Raw genomic sequence first — 6,000 nt, forward strand, 5'->3', positions numbered from 1 at the left:
TTTTTGTCTTTTTTCTTTGTTCATTTTCTTTCTTAAATTCAATGTATAAATGAAATAATGTGGTAATTGTCTTTCTCTGACTTATTCACTTAACATTATACCCTCATCCATGTTGTCTCAAATGGTGAGATTTCATTCTTTTTTATGGCTAATATCCAATATATATAAATATGGGCCACTTCTTTATCCATTCATCTATCAGTGGACAGTTGGGCTGCTTCTATTATTTGGCTATTGTAAATAATGATGCATTAAACATAGGGTGCATATATCTTTTTCATTTTCTTTGGGTAAATATACAGTAATGGAATTACTGGATCAAATGATAATTCTATTTTTAATTTTTTAAAAAAGATTTATTTATTTATTTATTTATTATTTATTTATTTATTTATTCATAATAGACACAGAAAGAGAGAGAGAGGCAGAGACACAGGCAGAGGGAGAAGCAGGCTCCATACAGGGAGCCCGACATGGGACTCGATCCCGGGACTCCAGGATCGTGCCCTGGGCCAAAAGCAGGTGCCAAACCACTGAGCCACCCAGGGATCCCTATTTTTAATTTTTTGAAGAACATTTATACTGTTTTCCACAGTGGCTGCACCAGTTTACATTCCTGCCAACAGTACATGAGGGTTCATTTTTCTCCACATTCTTGGCAACACCTATTGTTTCTTGTGTTTTCAATTTTAGCCATTCTGACAGGCGTGAGGTGATATCTCATTGTGGTTTTGATTTGCATTTCCCTGATGATGAGTGATGCTGAGCATTTTTTCATGTGTCTGTTGGCTATCTGGATGACTTCTTTGAAGAAATGTCGGTTTATGTCTTCTGACCATTTTTAATCGGATTAGTGTTGAATTCTTTATAAATTTGGGATACTAACCTTTTATCAAATGTTTCATTTGCAAATGCCTTCTCCCATTCAGTAGGTTGCCTTTTAGTTTTGTTGTTTTCCTTTGATGTGCAGAAACTTTTTATTTGATGTAGTCCCAATTGTTTATTTTTGCTTTTGTTTCCCTTGCCTCAGGAGACATGTATAGAGAAATGTTATTATGGGGATGCCTGGGTGGCTCAGTAGTTGAGGATCAGCCTTTGGCTCAGGTCGTGATTCCGGGGTCCAGGATCAAGTCCTGCACTGGGCTCCCCATGGGGAGCCTGCTTCTCCATCTGCCTATGTCTCTGCCTCTCTCTATGTCTCTATGAATATATAAATAAATTTTTAAAAATGTCACTGTCAGGGAATTTATTGCCTGTTCTCTCTCCTAGGATTTTTATGGCTTCAGGAATTACATTTAAGTTCTCAATCTAGTTTGAGTTTATTTTTGAGTATGGTGTAAGAAAGTGGTCTAGTTTCATTCTTCTGCATATAAATGTTCAGTTTTCCCAGCACAATTTGTTGAAGAGACTATCTTTTTCCCATTACATATCCTTACCCCCTTTGTAATAAATTAATTGACCGTGTAACTGTGGGTTTATTTCTGGGTTTTCTATTTTGTTCTGTACATCTGTCTATTTTTGTGCCACTACCATACTGTTTTGATTATTACAGCTTTGTAATATATCTGGAAATCTGGTATTGTAATACCTGCAGCTTTGTTCTCCTTTTTCAAGGGTGCTCTGGCTATTCAGGGTCATTTGTAGTTCCATACAAATTTTAGGCTTACTCTTTCTAGTTTTGTGAAAAGTGTTATTTATATTTTGGTAGGATTGCATCAAATCTGAAAATTGCTTAGGGTAATATGGACATCTTCATAATATTTGTTAAACCAATCCATAAGCATGGAATATCTATATAATTGTGTCATCTTCAATTTCTCTTATCAATGTTTTATAGTTTTCAGAGTACAGGTCTTTCACCTCCTTGGGTAAGATTATTCATAGGCATTTCGTTATTATTGGGACAATTATAAATGGGATTATTTTCTTAATTTCTCTTTCTGCTTCTTTATTATTAGTGTACCAAAATGCAGCAGATTTCTGTATATTAATATTGTATCCTGCAACCTTACCTGAATTCATTTATCAGTTCTAGTGGTTTTTAAAAAATATATTTTATTTATTTTTTCATAAGAGACTCACAGAGAGAGGCAAAAACATAGACAGAGGGAGAAGAAGGCTCCCTGCAGGGAGCCCGATGTGGGACTTGATCCCTGGAACTGGGATCATGCTCTGAGCTAAAGGTAGATGCTCAATCACTGAGCCACCCAGACATCCCAGTTCTAGCAGTTTTTTTGGTGGAATCTAGGGGGTTTTTATATGTAGTATGATGTCATCTGAAAGTTGTGAAAAATTTACTTCTTTCTTACCAATTTGGATGCCTTTTATTTATTTTTCTTGCCTGATTGCTGTGGCTAGAACTTCCATTACTGTGTTTCCCTCCCCAAATTAGGGGAATTCTCTTCTATGATTTGTTCAAATATGCTTTCTGGACCTCTGTCCCTCTTGGTACCCTCTGGAACCCCAATTAAATGTAGATTTTTTCCTTCTGAGGCTGTCATTTATTTCCCTTAACCTTTCCAAATGGTCTTCTAATTGTTTTTCTCTTTTGTCCTCAGCTTCCTTCTTTGCCATCAACTTGTTTTCTATGTCACTCACTCTTTCTTTTACCTCATTAATCCTCATTGTTAGGAACTCCAGTTTGGTTTACATCTCATTTAATTGATTTTTAATTTCGGCCTGATTAGATCTAAATTCTGCAGTTGAAGTCTCTTGAATCCTTTATGCTTTTTTCTAGAGTCTCCAGTGGCTTTATAATTGTCCTTCTAAATTGGTTTTCTGACATCGAATTGTAATTCAAATTCTGTAACTCTGTGGCAGAGAGTAGTGTTTCTGATTTTTTCTTTTGTGGTGAGTTTTTCTTTCTGGTCATTTTGCTCAGAGCAGAGTGGCTAAAAACGAATTGTACTTGTTAGAAGCAAAAACTCTTCTCTCTGTAGTGTTCCAGCTGTTCTCTCTTTAAATCTCAGGTCGAATTTGTAGGTATTCAGGATGATTTGAAAGTTATCTAGATAAGTTAGTAAGGACAGGTGACTTGGGGACCCTGCTCCTCCACCATTTTGCCTTGCCCTTGGCTATGTAAATTATACATAATTTTTAATGGTACTGATTTTCTTTCTAAGCATATCAGGAAGGTTTATTTTTCTTTTTTTTTTTTTTTGATGTCTTCTGAGGCTCTGGATTCATGTATATAATGTATTCATATTATTCTATAAGGCTAAAACCTGAAATAGGACTTTCAACACAGAATTGCGGTAGTATAATAATTCGGCCGTATTTAGAATTTTGACTTCAGCTTAACACAATTGGAAACCTTGCATGTGGTTCTGATATTTTATTCAGGAATTTCCACTGTCTATTCAGAGGGGAGAATTCCTTCTTTCCTATCACATATAGAGTTATTCTCCACGTCCACTAGCTTGAAGTCTGGCTTTAGCTGTTTTGGATATCATGGTTTCCAGGATAAACAAATCTTTGAAGAGAGAAAGTATTTTTTTTTTTTTAATTTTTATTTATTTATGATAGTCACAGAGAGAGAAGGAGAGAGAGGCAGAGACATAGGCAGAGGGAGAAGCAGGCTCCATGCACCGGGAGCCTGATGTGGGATTCGATCCCGGGTCTCCAGGATCACGCCCTGGGCCAAAGGCAGGCGCCAAACCGCTGCGCCACCCAGGGATCCCGAGAAAGTATTTTTTTGAGGCAAGATCTCCAAAGATGACGGCAAGGAATATCTCTTGATATCATAGTCCCAACTGGCCTTTCTGTCATGGTATCCACTGAGCTGTGGCATGGTGTCCATATATAAACAACATATATATCACATCCCGTAAATTATATATGTTTATCATATGTAGGAATATACATACATACATGTGGAATGTGTATATATGACCTTCATGTGTATATAAACCACATATTTATGACAACAGTGTCATAGCTTCACGAGTGACACTCACACTCATGCAGACACACTTTTAAGCTATAATTAACACATAATGAACTGCACATATTCAAGGTGTACAAAGTGATAAGTTTTGATATTATGTATATGCCTGTGAAACTCACAAACAAAGTAATGTTCTCTGGCCCCTAAAAATTTTCTCCTTCTCCTTGGTAATTTTTATCCTATCCTCCTCTCTGCTCCTTTCTCTGGCTATCATAAATCTCCTTTCTGTCACTTCCATTTCCTACAAAACAATATACTGTTTTGTCTGGCTTATTTCACTCAGCATAATTATTTCAGGATATATCATGTTGTAGTGTGTGTGAATAAAGTTCATTCACTTTATTGCTAAATAGCATTCTATTATATATACCACAGTTTGTTATTCTTTGCTCATTCAAATGTTGATAAATGTTTGAATTGTTTCCAGTTTTGGGCTATCAAAAATAAAGCTCCCCTGAATATTCATGTGAAAGTCTTTATGTAGCCATATGATGCTTTCATTTCTCTTCTATGATAAATACCTGAAAGGTTGAATCATTACATTAGGTATGTTTTTGAACTCTTTACAGAACTGCCACATTGTTTTTCAAAGTGAGTGTACCATTTAATATTCCTAACAGCAGGGTATGAAAGTACCTGTTGCTCCACATCCTCATAAGAATTGATAACAGCTGGCTTTTTAAACAGCTGTGCAGTGGTATCTCACCTTGGCTTAATTTTGCATTTATTTGTTTGATACAGGTTTAGTTTATCTATTTCTTCATTTTTTTTAAAGATTTTATTTATTTATTCATAGAGACAGAGAGAGAGAGGGGAGCAGAGACACAGGCAGAGGGAGAAGCAGGCATCATACAGAGAGCCTGACATGGGACTCGATCCAGGGTCTCCAGGATCACGCCCTGGGCTGCAGGTAACGCTAAACCGCTGTGCCACTGGGGCTGCCCTCTATTTCTTCTTCAATTAGCCATGCTAACTTTTGTCTTTTAAGGAATTGTTCCATTTCATCTAAAATGTCAAATTTATTGACATAAATTTGTTCAAAATATTTCTTTTATCACTTTAGCCTCTGTAGATTGTGAAGTAATGATAAGTCTCCTACTTCTGGTTATTGTTAAGTCTCTTTTGTTTCTAACAAGTCTGGTGAATAGTTTACCTATCTTATTAATCTCAAAGAACCAGTTTTGGGGTTCATCATTTTCTGTATTGTTTTTCTGTTTACTATTTCATTGATATCTGCTTCAATTTTCATTATTGCTACTTTTCTCATTTTGGATATTTCCTCTTCAGCTTCTAGTTTCCCAAAGTGGTTGTTACAATCATTGACATGTGACCTTCCTTCTTTTTAAATAAATATACCATTTAGTGCTATAAATTCCCCCTCCTCCCAAGTACTGCTTTAGTGGCATTTCACATATTTTGGTATGTTGTATTTTCATTTTCATTCAGTTCAACATACTTCCTCACTTAGCTTTTGATTTCTTCTCTACTTAAGGTCTATTTATAAATATATTATTTCATTTTCAAATATTTGGTGATTTTCCAGATATGTTTGTACTATTGATTTAATTACACTGTTATAATACAATATTTACATAATTTGAATCTCTTTAAATTTTTGAGACTAGTTTATGGTTTAGAACATAGTGTATCTTGGTAAATGTTCCATATACACTTAAAAAAATGTGTATTCTTCTATTGTTGGATGGAACATTCTTAGTTATATCACTAAGTTAGGTTCATTATTAATATTGTTCAAGTCTTCTGTAACTTATTGATTTTTCTGCTTACTTGTCATTTCAACTATTGAAAAAGGAATATTGACATCTCTGGCTACAGTTACGGATTTATCTCTTTTCCTTTGAAGTTTTACCAGTTTTTGCTTCTGTATTTTGGAGCATTATTATTAGGCACATAGATGTATAGAAATATTATATACTACTGATCAATCAATTGCTTATGATTCTGAAATGACTCCCTTGACTCTGGTAATATTCTTTGCTCTGAATCAGTGTTGATATCAATATTCCTCTAAATAAAAAATAAAGTTCTTTTCC

Source organism: Canis lupus, chromosome 31 (genome assembly GCF_003254725.2).
Source record: "Canis lupus dingo isolate Sandy chromosome 31, ASM325472v2, whole genome shotgun sequence".
Taxonomy (NCBI): domain Eukaryota; kingdom Metazoa; phylum Chordata; class Mammalia; order Carnivora; family Canidae; genus Canis; species Canis lupus.